The sequence below is a fragment of the Callithrix jacchus genome, chromosome 21 (genome assembly GCF_049354715.1).
Source record: "Callithrix jacchus isolate 240 chromosome 21, calJac240_pri, whole genome shotgun sequence".
Classification (NCBI taxonomy): domain Eukaryota; kingdom Metazoa; phylum Chordata; class Mammalia; order Primates; family Cebidae; genus Callithrix; species Callithrix jacchus.
Genome location: NC_133522.1, coordinates 39,134,838 through 39,155,373, shown reverse-complemented (window position 1 = coordinate 39,155,373; position 20,536 = coordinate 39,134,838). Strand labels below are relative to the sequence as shown.

At 44.1% G+C, this 20,536-nt stretch overlaps 1 long non-coding RNA gene and 1 pseudogene across 2 annotated transcripts in view; one reads left to right on the top strand and one right to left on the bottom strand.

The window, feature by feature from the left end:
* Window positions 1-20,536, top strand: part of LOC118149919 (uncharacterized) — a 72,054-nt gene that overhangs the window by 45,676 nt on the left and 5,842 nt on the right. Inside the window, exon 3 of one of the 2 annotated variants that reach the window (XR_004737677.3) lies at window positions 8,636-8,793. The exons of the other annotated variant lie outside the window; for it this stretch is intronic. This is a non-coding gene — a long non-coding RNA (uncharacterized LOC118149919). The remainder of the gene's footprint in view (window positions 1-8,635; window positions 8,794-20,536) is intronic. 2 annotated transcript variants of the gene reach the window in all.
* LOC118150033 (small nucleolar RNA U3) lies at window positions 16,133-16,210 on the bottom strand (annotated as a pseudogene).

Below are 20,536 nucleotides of genomic sequence, written 5' to 3'. Positions count from 1 at the left end.
AATTCGAAGTGTAAATTCTACTTTATTATTCCACTTAGAATTAAGCTGACGTAGACATTGTTCTGTATCCACCCACAATCAGGCTCGATCATATCTTCTTCTTGCTCTTCTCTCTAGTGACACTTTTTCAGGTAGATTTTTTTAAAAACCTATGACAATGATGCCTACATTTTCAGATCTATTTAAATCACAATTTTTAAGTTGTATTCTTCCTTGGGAATTCTGTTTAATGTATTTCTTTGTCATTTTCTCACCCCCTGCAAAACTCCTTTTTCAAATTTTGTAACCGCTACGTGGTTTTACTTACAGAGATTGTAAGTCACTTGGTTATACCTGAAAGGATGGCAGGCGTTCTGAGTCTGACAGTGATTTAAGGGTTTTTCATGAATTGTCTCTTCTGTGAAATCAAGATCCAAGAAATATCACAAATCCTGGGGTTTCCAGCCACTAGGTAAACCAAGATAGGTCTTTGGATAATGGCCCTAAAAGAGTCCTAATCATGGAAAGGTGAAATTTTATTACATTTTATTAAAAATTCAGACTCTATCCTCTACTGGACTTCTTAAGCCTCAAGATACACATAGCATCATTTCTACTCTTCAAAATAAAGAAAAAGGGAATGAGGCTTTCCTGCAATGGCAAGATCATTTTGAATCTGATCCAAGGGGAGTGAGAGGGAGGTTGTGGTGATGACTTTCCTGGCTGGCTAGTTGGTTGGTAGTTTGGTCCACAGGAATGGGGAAAGATGGAAAGGGCCCAGGTTTGAGGGAGAAATGATCTTGAACTTTGTTTAGGATATTTTGAGGATAAGCTTCCTTTAAAATATCCATCAGGTATGGGCTAGGTTGTTGGATACCTGATCTGAAGGTGGAGATTGGCATTTGTGGGTCGTGGTCACACAGACTGCAGTTTGAGCCCCCAGTGGGGAGACTGCCTAGAAAGAACTAGAGTGAAAAAGGAGGGATCCCGACTCTAATGTTTACATGCCCCCTTTGTTCCACTTATGAACAAAAGCCTGAGAAGATGTAGCCAAAGAAGTGGGAAGAAAACCAGGAGAATGTGGAGTCACAGTATTTAAGGCCATCCAATACTGCAGTTAGGCAGGGTGGATAACTGGCCAGTTCTGCTGGGGAAGATGAAACCTGGAAAGACCCTTGGATTTAGTGGCCTGGAAGCACGTGAGCCACTTAGGTGGAGGGGGCTATGTGGGTAAGGAGGAAATAGAGGCAGGAAGTGCAGATAATACAAGGAGAAGCTCACCTGGGAAGGATGGGAGAGGAAGGTGCTTGCCGGAAGTGGAAGTGGGGTACAGGAAGAGTATTTACATTTTTTTTCTGATTTTAAAGTGGAAGAAAATGCATGTGTTTAAATGATGAGGGAGAGTTCTGTAAGATCTTTTAGGCAGACTGACTATGCCATGGACTCCATGGTAACCTCTGACCTGCATGTATACCTCTAGATGAGTTCCTGGAACTAGAAATTCTGAAGTAACTGGAAACCTCAAAAGGTGAATAGTGATCAACTCCTGTGGTGCCTAATTAACTTTCAGACATTCTTCTATTGTTCCTTATTTCCACATCAACTGACAAGGCAGCTGGACTTTGTAACCAGCCTTGCTCAACTGATAGGCCAACCTCGTGACTCCAAACACTATGACCCCCCACCCAAGCTTGCAAAAAACGCCCTGAACTGTAACTTCTGTAACTTTCCACTGCTTACCCCAAACCTGTAAAACCAACTCCTATCCCACTGCCCTCTACTGACTCTCTTTTCAGACTCAGCCTGCCCACACCCGGGTGAATAAACAGACATGTTGCTCATATAAAGCCTGTTTAGGAGGTCTCTTTATTCAGAGTTTGCATTTAACAGGTTCCACCAAAGCAGGAGATGTTGAAGCCGGAGAAGACAGCTAGGGAGATTTGCAGGGAGGTGCCTCAGGAAATGAGAGGGCTGGGGACTCAACCAGGTGGTCAGTTGACCTGGGCTGGAGGAGAAAATTCTTTTCTTATGGAAATGGAGGGACCAAGAAGAGGGTAGGGCCAAGGCAGGAAAGTAGTGGGGGCTGGGGATGGGAATATGAGGGCTTTTTTCTCTGATGGCTTTCATTTTCTCTACTAAGCAGTAGAAAGGTCATTTGCTGAGAGTGACAGCGAGGTAAGGGGCAGTGGTTTTCAGAGAGCAGAGAAGGTTGAGAAAGGCACCACAGAGTGTGAGAGGGCTCTCTGAACATGAACCGTCTTAGGGTTGCTGGCAGAGTAGAGGGGTGAGCAGGTGATTGTAAATCAGAACGCTGGTCAGATTCATGCTCAACAGAGTTGGCCTTCTTGGGAATAAATCCAGACAACTTGCTATCTGGTTTGTGAACACTCCTTGTCCCCAGGCTGTAATGGGTGAAATGGTGGCTTCCAGAAAGATATGCCCCTGTCTCAATCCCTGGAACCTGTGAATGTGCCCTCGTTTGAAAAAATAAAAAAGAGTGCAGAGATGAGCAAGTTAAGCATCTTAAGATGAGATCCTCCCAGACCATCCAGTTGGGCTCTAAGTCCAGTGACAATTGTCCTCATAAGATACACACAGAAGATAGATACATGGAGAAGAGAAGAAAGCCCTGTAAAGGTGGAGGCAGGGATTGGAGCGATATGGCCACAAGCCGAGGAATGCCAGGAGCCGCCTCCAGAAGCTGGAAGAGAAAAGGAAGCATCCTCCCCTACAGTCTGTGGAGGGAGAAGGGCCCTTCCTTTTGGACTTTGCACTTCCAGAACTGTGAGAAAATACATTTTTGTTGTGTGAGCTACTAGATTTATGGCACTTTTTTTTTCTTCTTGAGATGGAGTCTTGCTCTGTCACCCAGGCTAGAGAGCAGTGGCGCTATCTTGGCTCACTACAGCCTCTACCTCCAGGGTTTCAGCAATTTTCCTGAATCAGCCTCCTGGGTAGCGGGGATTACAGGCACACACCACCACACCTGGCTAATTTTTTGTATTTTTAGTAGAGATGGGGGTTTGCCATGTTGGCCAGGCTTGTCTCAAACTGACCTTAGGGGATCTGCCCGCCTCGGCCTCCCAAAGTGCTGGGATTACAGGTATGAGCCACTGCACCTGGCCAATTTATGGTACTCTGTTATGGCAGTTGAAGGAAACTGACACACAGGCCTTTCCATGGCACCCTCTCCTGTAGCTTGTAGGTCAGTGCCCTTCCTGCTGCCCACTTCCCCACGTTTGGGGTAGTTCTTTAACCCCAAGCCATTCTTCCTTTGAGAGATGCTATGGCCTGTGGCCTGAAGTCCCTGCTGGCCCCCCAACTCCTGGCTTCCTAGCTCTGTGACCTTGGGCAAATTCAATTGCAACTGGGACAAAATAGCTACTGCCCACTCCCGGAGATTTCCTAGAGGGTCAGTCAAAACTGCTCCCACACTGCTTCTCTGTAAAATTTGTTTGCAATTTCTACTCTGAATTCCCAAGCTGCTCCTACCTCTTCATTGCCATTCTCCTTCCTGGGGCATCATCCACCTTAGGAGTGCTGAAGAGGCATATCTTTGGACTCCTCTGGCTCTAGGTGCTCAGTGTAGCTTCTCGGGGAGTGCACTGTGTGTGTCTTTGGTGAGAGCGTCATTTTAGAGACTGCAATACAAAGAATAGCACATTGCCAGGGTCTCCAAGGATGTTGCTTTGTCTTAAGGGCAAGGCTGATCTTCCACAAAAAGGACCAGGAATGGACTTGACTGCTTCCTCATTTCCTCTTTCTTTCCAACTCCAATTCTCAATTCTCATTCCTTCTCTCTCTCTCTCTCTCTCTCTCTCTTTTTCTTTTCTTTGAGAAGGGGTCTTGCTCTGTCTCCCATGCTGGAGTGCAGTGGCACAATCACAGCTCTCTGCAGCCTCAACTCCTGGGCTCAAGAGATCTTTCTGCTTCACCCTCCCAAGTACCTGGGACTAGAGGTGCACACCATCACACCCTCCTAAGTTTTTGATGTGTTTTGTTTGTTTGTTTGTTTGTTTTGGTACAGACAAGGGCTCATCATTTTGTCCAGGCTGGTCTCAAACTCCTGGCCTCAAATGATCCTCCTGCCTCAGCCTTCCAAAGTGTTGGGATTATAGGTGTGAGCCACCGAGCTGGCCTCCAACTCTAGTCCCCTTAAAACTCTCTCCTAGGGCACTGAGAGTGCCTCCTGCGTAGCTTTGTGGATGTGGCTTAAATCTTGGGTTGCAAAGCAAAAATTTTGGAGTTCCCAGCTGGTGTGCCCAGCAGCAATCACAGGTGGGCCTGAAAATCTGCTCCTTCACATCTGTGATCAACTTGCACTCAAAGTTTCATATCCAAGCAAACTGGGACAGTTGGTCACCCTGTCCTCAATCTGAAGCCAGGTCAGAATGCTCTGCAAAAGTCATGCTTCTCCGTATGCAAAGGGGGGGGGGGAGAAAAACCCCCAAACTTCACCTCCACCTTTTTCTAGTTACAAAGAAGGCAAATTTCAGTTGGAGGGTGGCCCTTCCCTCTGTGACTTCATCCCTCTGCTCTCTCTTCCTCCCTGGGGTTGTGAAAGGCAGCATCAGGACTATTTTATTCCTCCTAAAAAAGTTGCAGCTGGGCATGGTGGCTTACACCTGTAATCCAAGCAATTTGGGAGGTCGAGGCAGGTGGATCATGGGGTCAGGAGTTTGAGACTAGCCTGACTATGTTAGTGAAACCCCATCTCTACTAAAAATACAAAAAATTAGCCGGGTGTGGTGTCGGGCACCTGTAATCCCAGCTACTTGGGAGTCTGACAGGAGAATCGCTTGAACCCAGGAGGTGGAGGTTGCAGGGAGCCAAGATCGTGTCATTGCACTCCAACTCGAGTGACAGTGCAAGATTCCGACTTGGAAAAAAAAAAGTTTCATCTTTTCTCATTGTAACAATAATACATGATCATTGTAGATGCTTTAGACAATAAAAAATGTAAAGGAGTAAATTAAATTCACCAATAATTTCACCAGCCAGGGTGATGATACTGAGGATGAGGATGATGAAATTAGCACTTCTTGACTGTTTTATGTGGGTGGTGCTGTTCTAAGCTTTTTACAGGTAGTAAAACAATCATCAAAATAATCTTTTTTTTTTTTAACTGGTGGGAAATCAAGGCAATGGGAGTTTAAATAAATTGTCCAAGGACTCAAGATTGCTGTTTGATTTTCAGACCTGTATTTTATTTATTTATTTGAGCTGGAGTTTTGCTCTTGCTGCCTAGGATGGAGTGCAGTGGTGCGATCTCGGCTCACTGCAACCTTTGCCTCCCGGGTTCAGGCAATTCTCCTGCCTCAGCCTCCTGAGTAGCTGGAATTTACAGGCATGTGCCACCATGCCCGGCTAATTTTTTGTATTTTGGTCAGGCTGGTCTTGAACTCCTGACCTCAGATGATCTGCCTGCCTTGGCTTCCCAAAGTGCTGGGATTGCAGCCGTGAGCCACTGTGCCCGGCCTCAGATCCCTATTTTAAACTGCACACCGTGCCTCAAGGTAGCAGAGATCTTCGCTGGGACTCTGCCTTCAGCAGTTCCTAAATTGTATCCTGTCAGAGCCCAGCGTCATTTGGGCCCCACTCAAGTGTCCTAATGAAAAATGGATGACTGTGGTCTTTGCTGCCAACTCCCTGATACTGTTCAGGACAAGGAAACAGACCCCCCACCTCATTTTTCTTGATCAGTTTTACTTCCAAGCTCTGTTTTCCTAAATCTTTGTAGTCGCGGCCACATTTATAAACTCAAATGTGGCATTAAACGGCATCTAATTTGACACTAAATAGTATGCTTAGTGGTTTTTGGTAACATGAAACTGTGTTTCTTGGGGTTCTGAAAAGAGCCTGCTGACCTCGCATCCCCCTAGCAGGAGGCTGGAGGATGGGGCCTCCCTGCAGGGCCTGGAACATCCCAGGGGCTTGTTCTGGGACCCATCCTCCTGCTTCCCCTGCTCCTTTCAGGCCCCCCTGCCACCTGCCCGGCCTGGGGGATGAATGGGAGCTGTCAGCCTCTGGGCAGAGTTATGGAGGCCCACGGGCTGCTGGTTGCCTAAGGAACCGGCCCAGGCGCCTCTCATCCGTCAGGCGTCCTTGCTCCCAAGTCCCTCCAGCTCCCACTTGAGAGCCTTTGTCTCTCCGCGGACACCCCAGGCCACAGGCCGAGGTTAAGATCCTGCCCCTGGTTCTGTTGTTCTCAGTGGGCACCGCCTTCTCGGCCCCCTCCCTGGCCCAGATGACAGCACTTAGTGACCTTTCACACGAGCACTTCAGGCCTTTGTGTGGGGCAATTGGTCTTCCTGCTCTTTCTGTGAGCAGACACGGATGGCAGCATTACAACTGTCAGGCCGCCAGACGCAGCGGGAGCCATTGGGTGGCAGGGCAGCCCGGGTCCACACGGCGGCAGTCACAGCCGCAGCAGGGGTGGTTAGGGGAAGCTGGGACCACAGTCGGTCCCCTCATGCCCGGCTCGGGGTGACTCAGGCCTCTCTGGTGAGCAGCACCCCAATCTCCAAGGAGGAGCTGTGCATATTCAGGGCCACCTGCCTGTGCAGAGGAAGGCTACGTGTCCCAAGGTGATTCCGGCCCACTTCTGTGGACACAGACCCAGGGCTGCTCCTGGGTATGATTTAGGTGTGTGACTCCACAAGGAAGTCATCTCATCTCTTTATGTATTTATTTTTCTCTCTATATATTTTTTGAGACAGCATCTTGCTCTGTTGCCCAGGCTGGAGTGCAGTGGCTGTGATCAGGGCTCACTGCCGCCTCAACCTCCTGGGCTCAAGCAATCCTCCCACCTCAGCCTCCCAAGTAGCTGGGACTACTGGTGTGTGCCACCATGCCAGGCTAATTTTGTTGTTGTTGTTGTAGAGATAGGGTTTCACTGTGTTGCCCAGGCTGGTCTCAAACTCCTGGGCTCAAGTGATCCTCCCTCCTTGGCCTCCTAAAGTGCTGGGATTATAGGCATGAACCACTGTGTCAGGCCTATCTGATCTCTCAACAGTCAGCGGCATAATTTTCCTTGTTCTAGGTTTAGTAGGAAGGAAATATAAAATATGTTCAGCTCCCTGGAGAAAAGGCCTATGTAGAATCCAGACCACAGTAAATATTAACTATAGTACTGCTATCGACTACGCTCCTGCTATGATGATTACTACTTGCAGAATTTCTGAGCCTTGTATCTGCTGATGCTCTGATGGAATATTAAAACTAAAAGAAAGGAAATAGAATAATACAGCCCATATAATTCCAGCTACATGAAAAATAAAATCATATGTTCCAATTATATATGCATAGAATAAACAACTGGCGGAAAACGCAATTCACTGTTAATTTTTATTTCCGGGACATAGAGTTTCTTTTTCTCTCAATTTCAGTATATGTTTGAAATTGACGTGAACCTGCATGTCTTTTATAATCACAAAGAAGCAAGTAAATATTTTAAAAATATGCTCATTTGGGAGAGTAGGGGATATAGTTAATGAGTAAAAAAATTAGAATAAATAAGACCTAGTATTTGCTACCACAACAGGATGACTATAGTAAAAAACGATTTAATTGTATATTTTAAATAACTAAAAGAGTATAACTGGATTGTTTGTAACACAAAAGATAAGTGGATACCCTATTTACCCTGACATAATTATTATACATTGCATGCCTGTATCAAAATATCTTGTGTAATCATATACACACCTATTATGTACCTACAAAAATTAAAAATAAAACATTTTTAAATGCTCATTTATATTTTGTGTGATTGCAAAAGATCCTAGGAATAGTCTTGATTTCTCTTCTGTTTGCTTGAAAATGAAGCAGTTGCTGCCTTCCTGGAATCCAAGGGTAGATTGTTTGAGAGAGGAAGTTTGACCTGACATACACATCCACCTTCAAGAAATGACTTCAAAAAGGGTCAAGAGGCTGGTGTGGTGGCTCATGCCTATAATCTCAGCACTTTGGGTGGCTGAGGCGGTGGCTCACCTGAGGTCTGGAGTTCAAGAACAGCCTGGCCAACATGGTGGAACCCCATTTCTGCTAAAATACAAAAATTAGCGGGGCATAGTTGTGCGCACCTGTAATCCCAGGTACTCAGGGAGGCTGAGGAGGGAAAATTGCTTGAACCTGGGAGGCAGAGGTTACAGTGAGCAGTGATCAGTCTGGGCAACAGAGCAAACTCCAGCTAAAAAAAAGGGTGGGGGGGCCGGGCATGGCAGCTCATATCTGTAATCCCAGCATTTTGGGAGGCCGAGGTGGGTGGATCATGAGGTGAGGAGTTCGAGACCAGCCTGGCCAAGATGGTGAAACCCCTGTCTCTATTAAAAATACAAAAATTAGCCAGGCGCAATGGCAGGCACCTGTACTCCCAGCTACTCGGGAGGCTGAGGCAGGAGACGTACTTGAACCTAGAGGGTGAAGGTCGTAGTGAGCTGAGATGATGCCACTGTACTGCAGCCAGGTAGACAGAGTGAAATTCCGTTTCAACACACAAAAAAAAGGGACAAGAAAGGAACCAGAGTTTGCTCTCCTTCTACCTAAGGCGATGAAAGGCAGACATGGCATATCTTCTGTGCCTTGTTCTGCCTCGGAATAATCTAGCAAGTTTGTTTTGCTCAGCCAACCTTTTTCTTTCTAATTTGGTGCTAAGGGAATGGGCAGAATAAGTCCTGTGTGAGTGCAGACGCCACAACCTTGTGCAGTTGCCATTCGTGCCTCCAGCATGTGGTTCCATTGCTTCATGGCCAGGAGGACCCCTCTGCCCAAGGACACCCAAGAAGCACATAGTGAAGCACGCACGGAGCTCTGGTAGGTGTCGCTTTCATTTCTGGTCAGTAAGAAACCTTAGCCCTTCTGCTGTTTCAGGCAACCCTTAGTAAACTCACAGGCATTTTTTTCCTTTTTTTGAGATAGAGTCTCCCACTATCCCCCAGGCTGGGGTACGGTGGCGTGACCTTGGCTCACTGCAACCTCCACCTCCTGGCTTCAAGTGATTCTCGTGTCTCAGCCTCCCAATTACAGGCACGTGCCCCATGCCCAGCTAATTTTTGTATTTTTTTTAGTAGAGACAGCGTTTGACCATGTTGGCCAGGCTGGTCTCAAACTCCTGATCTCAGGTGATCTGCCTGCCTTGGCCTCCCAAAGTGCTGAGATTACAGGCATGAGCTAGTGCGCCTGACCAGAATTTTTTGTATTTAGTAGAGACAGGGTTTCACTATGTTGCCCAGGCTGACCTTGAACTCCTGAGCTCAGGAAATCCACCCGCCTCGGCCTCCCAAAGTGCAAGGATTACAGGAGTAAGCCACTGCCCAGCCGCATTTTAAAAATCTTCATCTCATAGATCCTCCTCAGTTTTCTAAGACTGTAGATGGGCGATTTGAAATTAACTGAAATCAAAACGTCTCGTTATAAGTGTCATAGTAATACCATGCAAGCCTGTAAGGCTGTCATCGGGGAGTATTTTTCTTGGTTACACTTGATATTGGGCAGGTATCAAGGCTCCCAGACACTTCAGTTTGTCCAACCTTAGAGCCTATGTCTACATTGATTAACAAATTGCTCAAAAGAGAGCCACAGGCCACTGCAGATAGCTTTGTCTGGTGACAGAGGAGTTGATCCATGCCCTGCCTTTCCCTCACAAACTCACCTCTCTCAGCCTTTTTCCTCAATTGGATTGGTTTGAAATCCGATTGCAACATATTTATAGATGATTGATCTATTCTTTTCAAGGGGCAAATCAAACTCAGAAAATCTCTGTCAACACAAGAAGGCAATGAAAACAAGGGCGAGAAATTCTTTAAATCCAAAAGTAGGACTTTGAGGAAAGGCAAGCTGGTGAAGCAAGCAGTGCAGGGACCCAGGCTCATCAGGACGGTGTGAGAAGCCTGTCCTGCAGAGCCCCAGACACCACGGACTTATGACATCTTTTCCTTCATTTTGGCCTCAGAAAATCTCATCTTCTCCCTTTAAAGTCATTTCCCAAATGCTCACCAAATCCCCTCCAGAAGTTATTTTATTTTATTTATTTATTTATTTATTTTTAATTTTTTTTTTTTGAGACGGAGTTTCGCTCTTGTTACCCAGGCTGGAGTGCGGCGCGATCTCGGCTCACCGCAACCTCCGCCTCCTGGGTTCAGGCAATTCTTCTGCCTCAGCCTCCTGAGTAGCTGGGATTACAGGCATGCACCACCATGCCCAGCTAATTTTTTGTAATTTTTAGTAGAGACGGGGTTTCACCATGTTGACCAGGATGGTCTCGATCTCTTGACCTCGGTATCCACCCGTCTCAGCCTCCCAAAATGCTGGGATTACAGGCATGAGCCACTGTGCCCAGTCCCAGAAGTTTTTTTTTTTTTTTTTTTTAAATAAAATAGAGATTTTATTGTAAAAGTAATTTTTGTTAATTGTAAAAAAAAAATTCAGTAAGTACCAAGAAAAAAATAAAAATCACCAAGTCCCACCATTCAGAGAAAAATACTGTTAATATTTGGCTGACATTTTCTCAAACATTTCTCTTTTTACATATTGAATTCTACAAATTGCTATAGGCTTCTTTATGTCTCTCCATCTCTCTAATCAACGAAAGCTCCAGAGCATTATTTCAAATCATTTCAGATTATTTCAAAATCAGATCATTAAAATGAGTGTATGGTATTTGATTGTAAGTTCATAGCAAAGTTTGTTAAACTCATCCCATTAGAATGATCATTTTGGCTAATTCCTATTTGGTTTTAATATTAAAAGCAACCGGCCAGGTAGAGTGGCTCAAGCCTGTAAACCCAGCTCTTTTGGAGGCTGAGACAGGAGGATTGCTTGAGCCCAGGAGTTTGAGACCCGCCTGGGAAGCAAAGCTAGACACTGTCTCTACAAAAATTTTTAAGAATTATCTGGGTGTGGTGGAGTGCATCTGTAGTCCCAGCTGCTCAGGAGGCTGAGGCAGGAGGATCACTTGATCCCAGGAGTTCCAGACTGCAGTGAGCTATGATTGTCCCCTTGCACTTCAGCCTGGGCCACAGAGTGAGACTGTCTTGGGGAAAAGAAAAGAAAGTTTGTGATGAATGTCCTGATACAAAGACCTTTAAGCTCTTTTACTAAGCCTATGTAGAATAAATTATTTGAAGAAAGATTGCTGATTCAAAGAGTAGGTTCATTAATCATTTATATAATATATAATACATTGTGTATTATGATATAAGTATTATGATATAAAATAGAAATACATAAAATTTGTAAGGAACTTTGATGGACCCAAAAAGTTTAGATATATTCAGTCCTTGGGCCTTGAACAGAGGTGAGCATGTCTTTTAGATACTATACTTAATTTTTATATTCAAGCCATGGATACTTGAAATTCCCAGGGGACCCACTCACAATAAGGGCCTCAACCCCTCTAAACCTTGCAACAGACCTTCTATCCCCCAGACCTCTTAGGAGAACTTCCTTTTCGGTGGGGAGCAAAGAAGGAAACAAGCCTTCATGAACAAAGAAGGAAGGAGGAACTGGCTTGTATTGAAAAACAGCTCTGCTGGGCTCCAGGATGGTGGCATAAATCTCCACCCAAGGAGGGGAAAGCTGCCTTTCCCAGGAGTGAAGTTTAGGCCTCCAGAGCTGAATTCTTAAGCTGCAGGCAGAAAGTAGTAAGACACTGGTTCACTCTAAAAAGATTTTTTTGTTTTATTTATTTATTGCTTCTTTTTCTTTTTTGGTGACGATCGGATTGTAACTACTCTGTTCTTGTTGAACTTTTGCAGTTTTTTTTCATAATTTGAAAGAATTAAAAATTATAGCCTTTATGAATAAATATAACTCAGCTCTTTCTTACTAAATGCAATTGGGGAATAAATACAGTGAGTGTTCACACACACACACACACACACACACACACACAAGAAAGAGAGAAAAAAGAAAAAGGTGAAGAATAGAAAATTGTTTAAGTGGCCAAAGAAACTTTATCCTATTGTGCTGCAGGCCAAGCTATGCCAGCTATATGTAAATGTAAGCAGTGGCCTGTGTTCATGTGTCCACTTTGAAGTTGCCATCTGAATTTAATTCTGCCTTTGTGATTAAATCAGGCCATTACGTTTAATCTCACTTAATAGTAAGAAACGTCCTTTGTTGTTTTCTATAGGCAACATATTCTGCCCCTAACATATACAGCTTGGTATTCACACTTTACTATTAATCCCCGATGGCTGATAATTGCTTCATCTCCAAGCCCTCTGTCCAATTCACAAGGGGTTGATTGCAACTATTCTTCCCCTATACATTAATGCACTGTTTGGGTCTTGCTTCTTTGGCTCAGTGAACCCTATCAAGCTGTCCACATTTTCTGGGCATGTGGGTGTATTGTGAGATGTTAAATTAAATTCTGTGTTGACCTCCCTAAATGCCAGAATCTATTAGCCCCTGCAACATAGCTGATTGACAAGTGGGACTACTTTTCCACTCAAAATCCTGCAATAAGAAACAACAACAACAGGCTGAATATTTTGTTTCTAGGCAGAGTCTGGGGTCTTCTTACCGCTGTCTTGTTATTTACATGCTCATGACTATGGCAGGACCAATTGCCATAGTTGTTTCATTGATCTTCCATTTGTCTGCCTTATCATTTCTCTGGGAGAAACTATTAGACCTCTAGAGAATCACCATGCATTGCTTTAGCGTTTGAAATTATGTTCTCCTTTTTGGTTTTTTTCCGAAACTGTTTTGGATGATGAGTCTCAGGCCCTTCACTGTTATCTGTGACATGAATTGCTCAGGCATAGAGATCTTAGAGGCAAAATCCCAACTGGAAGAGCTTCCTTCCATCTTTGTTTTTTGCACCTAACGTAACAGATACAGCTAATTTTAATGTTGAGCTTTACAAAAGAAAAGAAGCTTTTCTTTCTCTTACCCATTCATTAGCTTGGCCAATAGTTACCAGGCTTTTCACTGTGCTAAATTAGGAACGCTATCACTATCAATTTGACTTTGTGCTTCCCAAAGCACTATTAGCTGCTCATGCCTAGTCCATATTAAGCACATATAGTACCTAGAGTGTGAATGATGGCCAGAGTCCATGCATAACTCCCTCCTCCTGCCAATAGCTTTGCCCAGCTTGCCACGATTTCAGCCTCCTGGCTGCTGGTGGGGTTCTTGGCAAATCCACATGGCTATTTTTTTTTTCTGATTTTAAAAGCAATCTCATAGAATAAATTTTATTTTTATATATTATATAACTGTAACATATGTACTATATAAGTACATAGGTAATAATTGTAGAAGAGTTTTCTTATATTTACCATAAAAAAAATCTTAAAAGTTTGAAACAAGTAAAGAAAAAATAAAAATTGTTCTCAATCCCACAAATATAGCTGTGGTTATTATTTTGGTGTATTTTCTAGAATAGCTGTCTTCTGTAACATGTGAATAGACTGGCAATGTAGATAAAAATACTCACATAATTTTTTTGCATTTCCAAAGTGTTTTATTAAATTCAATGTTAAATAATTGAAGCCCTGAAAAATGTGTGCCCTAAAGTGAGTAAGTTCTCTTATTTCAAAAATAAACTTTTTATTTTGGAATAATTTTAAGTTTACAGTAAGGTTGCAAGAATAGTTCAGAGTTCCCCTATTCGCCTCACCCAGTTTTCCCTATTATTTTTTTTTTCAGTTTTCCCTATTATTAACAGCTTACATAACTACAATACATTTGCCACAACTAAGAAACACATTGTCAATTTATTATTAATAATTTTTTTTTTGAGACGGAGTCTTGCCCTTGTCACCCAGGCTGAAGTGCAGTGGCACAATCTCAGCTCACTGAAACCTCTGCCTCCTGGGTTCAAGCAATTCTCCTGTCTCAGCTTCCTGAGTAGCTGGGATTATAGGCACATGTCACCATGCCCAGCTAATTTTTGTATTTTTAGTAGAGACAGGGTTTTGCCATGTTGGCCAGGCTGGTCTCAAACTTCTGACCTCATGATTCGCCTGCCTCGGCCTCCCAAAGTGCTGGGATTAGAGGCATGAGCCACCGCGCTCAGCCAATTTATTACTATTATATATTAATATATTATATATAATTAGGAGTGTTCATTTTCTTCGTCTGCTTTTTTCACCATGTAAGTAAATATTTTTCTATATGACTAAATATTCTCATTATCATTTTTAAAAAGAAGAAACTAGGGTAAAGAGTTTGACCATTCAATCAGTTAGGTTCCAGGTAAAATACAGTGTCACATCAGAAAGCTGCTTCCAGAAAAGCCCTCGTCATGGGGGCATCTCTGGAGGGGAGCTTACCCAGGAGCACCCTGTCCCCAGCCAGGAACCTGCCCTGGTCTCCATGCCAGGGTCTACTTAATGCCTTTGGGAGCATCAGCCAGGAGCCTGGGTCTGGCCTTTGCAAAGGAGATTCTGAATGTAAGCAAACGGAGTCCAGGTGTTATCATTTCCAGCTTCTCTTTTTAAACATTACATTAGAGATAGAATACTTTCATTACTGAAATTTTAGAAAATGTATATAGAGCAAAAGAAGCAAGCATAAAGTAATCCTACACAACCACTCAGAGACAACCACACTGCTTTGTGGTATTTGGAATCACACTACTTTATAATTTACTTTTTCTTTTACATTATAATCATTTTCCTCTAACATTTAATATTATTATTATTATTTTTTAAATTTATTATTGCATTTTAGGTTTTGGGGTACATGTGAAGAACATGCAAGACAGTTGCGTAGGTACACACATGGCAGTGTGTTTTGCTTCCTTTCTCCCCTTCACCCACATTTGGCATTTCTCCCCAGGCTATCCCTCCCCAGCTCCCCCTCCCGCTGGCCCTCCCCTTTTCCCCCCAATAGACCCCAGTGTTTAGTACTCCCCTCCCTGTGTCCATGTGTTCTCATTTTTCATCACCCGCCTATGAGTGAGAATATGCGGTATTTCATTTTCTGTTCTTGTGTCAGTTTGCTGAGAATGATGTTCTCCAGATTCATCCATGTCCCTACAAACGACACCAACTCATCATTTTTGATTGCTGCATAATATTCCATGGTGTATAGGTGCCACATTTTCCCAATCCAGTCTATCATCAATGGGCATTTGGGTTGATTCCAGGTCTTTGCTATTGTAAACAGTGCTGCAATGAACATTCGTGTGCATGTGTCCTTATAGAACGATTTATAGTCCTTTGGATATATACCCAGTAATGGGATTGCTGGGTCAAATGGAATTTCTATTTCTAAGGCCTTGAGGAATCGCCACACTGTCTTCCACAATGGTTGAACTAATTTACACTCTCAACAGTGTAAAAGTGTTCCTTTTTCTCCACATCCTCTCCAGCATCTGTTGTCTCCAGATTTTTTAATGATCGCCATTCTAACTGGCGTGAGATGGTATCTCAATGTGGTTTTGATTTGCATCTCTCTGATGACCAGTGACGATGAGCATTTTTTCATATGATTGTTGGCCTCATATATGTCTTCTTTCATAAAGTGTCTGTTCATATCCTTTGCCCAATTTTGAATGGGCTTGTTTGTTTTTTTCCTGTAAATCTGTTTGAGTTCTTTGTAAATTCTGGATATCAGCCCTTTGTCAGATGGGTAGACTGCAAAAATTTTTTCCCATTCTGTTGGTTGCCAATTCACTCTAGTGACTGTTTCTTTTGCCGTGCAGAAGCTGTGGAGTTTCATTAGGTCCCATTTGTCTATTTTGGCTTTTGTTGCCAATGCTTTTGGTGTTTTGTTCATGAAGTCCTTGCCTACTCCTATGTCCTGGATGGTTTTGCCTAGATTTCCTTCTAGGGTTTTTATGGTGCCAGGTCTTATGTTTAAGTCTTTAATCCATCTGGAGTTAATTTTAGAGTAAGGTGTCAGGAAGGGGTCCAGTTTCTGCTTTCTGCACATGGCTAGCCAGTTTTCCCAACACCATTTGTTAAACAGGGAATCCTCTCCCCATTGCTTGTTTTTGTCAGGTTTATCAAAGATTGTATGGTTGTAGATATGCTGTGTTGCCTCTGATGCCTCTCTTCTGTTCCATTGGTCTATATGTCTGTTTTGGTACCAGTACCATGCCGTTTTGATTACTGTAGCCTTGTAATATAGTTTGAAATCCGGTAGTGTGATGCCCCCTGCTGTGTTCTTTTTGCTTAGAATTGACTTGGCTATGCAGGCTCTCTTTCGGTGCTCTACACGTTCAGAGAAACTTCTCTAGTAACACTATAGAAATGATCCCTGAAAGTATAGTCTTACATTTAATATTCTTATAAAATTTCACCCCAGGGGTGGCATAGAATTCTATCCTATGACTTTATCTTAATTATTTGATTCTATCTTACATTTTTTGGATATTTAGGTTGTTTCCAGCTATTTCCTATTATAAAAGATACTGTGATTTTTTTTTTTTCCTATTACAAAGGGTGTAACAGGTAACACACCTTATTGTTTCCTCAGGAAAAATCCTCAAAGGTGGGATTCATGGGTTAGATAGAGGTTGATCCATTGGTGCCTTTCCTGAGTGGTGTTTTCCAAGAGTTTCAGATAAAAAAAAAATAGGGGCCAGGTGCTGTGGCTCATGCCTGTAATCCCAGCACTTTGAGAGGCCGAGGCGGGTGAATCATGAGGTCAAGAGATCAAAACCATCCCGGCCAACATGGTGAAACCCTGTCTCTACTAAAAATACAAAAATTAGCTGGGTGTGGTGGCATGCACCTGTAGTCCCAGCTACTTGGGAGGCTGAGACAGGAGAATTGCTTGAACCCGGGAGGCAGAGGTTGTAGTGAGCCAAGATGACGCCACTGCACTCCAGACTAGGTGATAGATTGAGACCCTATCTTAAAAAAAAAAAAAGAAAGCACTTGGCAGAATGCAACAGATGTACTGGGTAGTGTGGTGGTTAATACTGAGTGCCAACTTGATTGGATTAAAGGATGCAAGGTACTGTTCTGGGCTCGTCTGTGAGACTGTTGTCAAAGGACATGCCATTTGAGTCAGTGGACTGGGAGAGGCAGACCCACCCTCTCTCTAGGTGGGCACCATCTAATCAGCTGCCAGCGAGACTAGAATAAAGCAGGAGGAGAAGTTGGAAGGACTTGACTTGCTGAGTCTTCTGGCCTTCATCTTTCTCCCGTGCTGGATGCTTCCTGCCCTCAAACGCTGGACTCCACGTTCTTCAGCTTTTGGACTCTCGGGCTTGCACCAGTGGTTTGCCAGGGGCTCTGGGCCTTCGGCCACAGACTGAAGGCTGCACTGTCAGCTTCCGTAATTTTGAGGTTTTCAGACTTGGACTGGCTTCCTTCTCCTCAGCCTGCAGATGGCCTATTGTGGGACTTCACCTTGTGATCTTGTGGGTCAATTCTTAATAAACTCGCCTTCATATATCCCATCTATCCTGTTAGTCCTGCGCCTCTAGAGAAGCCTGGCTAATACAGGTAGTATGTCTACTGTTTTGAGAGGCTCCCCAGCTCCTGGTGGAAGATGGAGAAGCCAGCTAGGTGTCTGCATTAGTCACATATTTCAGCCAAGCAGCCTAACAAGACACACGGATGAGAAACCCTTCACTTCTGTCAAACTGGAGGATTATTTTGAACAAATAACCTTGTGCTATCATGAGTCTGTTTCTGCTATTGAAATGACATTGCACAATCCAGTCTGCTTTGATGATATAAATAATATCTGCTTCCCTAAAGGACACTGCCCCTGGGACCACAGGGAGCCTGGGATGGTCTCTTAGGGGTTGTGCGGCTGGAACCCCATGTGATAGCTCATGATGGAATCAGAAAGTCTCCTGGCAGGCCACTTCTCACTATGACCTTGCAGAGAGCCACCATGCAAGCTCCTGCCACAGCTGGCCAGAGGAAGGTCATCAGTCTTTAGCATAAACATGCGTGCGTTTATGGGATTACTGTGCAGACCCACGGGCCAACTGTGAGCGCTGCGCCGACTTTAGGACACAAGCCAAGAAGTTTGAGGCCCATTGGGTTTTGAAGCGGAGGTGTCTGTCTTCCCAGAGCTGCTCCCACAAACCGAAGTGATTTATTTTCAAGCTTTGTCTCTGTGGCCCCTGTAAGTCTCCAGGTAAGACAGGAAGGCAGCATTGGGCTCTCATGTTAAAGGGGAGATTGTTGAAAAATAAAAACTAGAAAACAAACACTATGTCCTCCAAATTCCCTCCTTTTCCTCCTTTTTAAACCTAGAAAACCTATGGTAAATGACTAGAAATGATGTAATTTGAGAGGAAAAAATAGCATCATCAAAGAGTGAGACTGGCGTTGTGGCTCCTCCGCCCCCCGGGAAGTGTTTCAGCCATTCTGGGCTGAACCCGTTATGGATATTCCCAGGGTAATTCCCCGAATACAGGCTCCCAAATCAGGAAGGAGCTTTGATGATCACCCTTAGAGATGGTATTGAGATCATTGTTCAGCGGCTGGAGGGAGCCCCATATTTTGTTTTGCAAAAAGCAAACAAGGACTCATGATTTTTATATAATCTCCCAATCATCCCCCAAACCTCCCCCACCTTCTGCCAGCCAAGAGAAAGCTGAGTATTACAGATTCTTTAAAATGGAGACCTCAGCAAGTAAGATTCAAGACTGACTTTACCAATTTGTTTCAATTCTGACGCCTATTAAAGCAACAACGTTTGAAGAATTCATAGGAAGAAAATGCTCAGTAAAAGTGCTACACGCGATTATTGCTGCTGCTGCTACTATTACTATTTCTCAAGATTCGCTTAAAGAAAAACAAACTCGGCCAGGCATGGTGGCTCACACCTGTAATCCCAACACTTTGGGAGGCCAAGGCGGGTGGATCACAAGGTCAAGAGATCGAGACCATCCTACTCAACATGGTGAAACCCCGTCTCTACTAAAAATACAAAAAATTAGCTGGGCATGGTGGCGCGTGCCTGTAATCCCAGCTACTCAGGAGGCTGAGGCAGGAGAATTGCCTGAACCCAGGGGGCGGAGGTTGCGGTGAGCCGAGATCGCGCCATTGCACTCCAGCCTGGGTAACAAGAGCGAAACTCCGTCTCAAAAAAAAAAGAAAAGAAAAGAAGAAAAACAAACTCACACATATGGTATTACAAATCCTGCATTCCTCACAAGGGGCTGCCCCACTGGTCTCCCCAGTAAACAGCTGAATGGAATGGGAGTCATTCCCTCAACAGAGGCAATGCAGCTCCAACCCAGAGTGGGGGAGGTGAGATTTGCCCATGGACATATCTCCAGTGATAATGGTTCCAGGAGCTCTGCTGAGCCCTGTGTGCCTCCTTGAATCCCATGAGATCCACATATTATCATGCCCATTTCACAGATGAAGATGTCAAGGCTTACAGAGCTAAAGCACAAGGTAAGGAAGCTAGGAAGCGGGGAGCAGGGATTTGATGGCAGAGACCTCCCGATGCCAGGGTTTTCCACCAAGACACAGCGCCACTCCTGTGACTCCCAGTCACACTGTCCTGGAATCAGCCAGCAGAGACGATGTCTGTGGAGATTTGAATTCGCCCAGAGCCTGCCTGTCATTTCTGTGAGCTAACATCAGCTTTTTCCCCAACTGGCCAAGGGTGGGCAGGGAAGTGGGGCGGCTGTAGGAAACTGGGGGTGGCGGAACAGGGGTCTTCCTGTTGGAATCTGAGAAAAATTGGTAGCACTGCTGCTATCTGTATTTAAACATTTTATATTTTGTTCATCATGAATTTTTGCATCAATTTTGCAAAAATTGAGACCAAATCTCACTCTGTCACCCAGGCTGGAGTGCCGTGGTGCCATCTCAGCTCACTGCAGCCTCCACCTTCCAGATTCAAGAGATTCTTGTGCCTCAGCCTCCTGAGTAGCTGGGACTATAGGTGCCCACCACCACACCCAGCTAATTTTTGTTATTTTTAGTAGAGATGTGGTTTCACTATGTTGGTTGGCCAGACTCGTCTTAAACTCCTGACCTCAGGTGATCCACCCACCTTGGCCTCCCAAAGTGCTGGGATTACAGGCGTGAGCCACCATACCCAGCCTTTAAAAAAATATTGCATTAAAATATTCTTTATCATGATAGCTGAGTTTTTGGTGCCCCCTTCAATTTTGTGCCCAAAGAAAGTACCTCATTTACCTAATCCTGGCCCTATCTGCTTCTTCTCAAGGCCCACTTTTTTCCCAAGACCCAAGTAGCAAAAAGCAGTTCTAATCTAACTATTGTATTTTACTTTGGGAGACAAACTTAATTAATCAGAATATTTTTCTGATTCTGTCTTATTGACCAGTTTGAAATGGCAAATTAATTAATGAATTTTAAACATAGTTACTATTGAAAACTTTAACATTAATAAAATCTTGGTTTCCCTTCCTTTCTTTTCTCCCTCCCCTCCTCCCTCCCTCCCTTTCTCCCCTTCCTTCCCTCCTTCCTCCCTCCCTCCCTCCCTCCCTCCCTTCCTTCCTTCCTTCCTTCCACCTCAGGTGTTTCTGGGTGGAAAACACAGGCTTAAACTTCCTTTGGATAATATGCCCTGAATTTAGATGATCACAAAGTCTATTTTGAGAAATAATCTCTCACTTATTAATCATTCACTCGTGCCGACACCTAGTAGG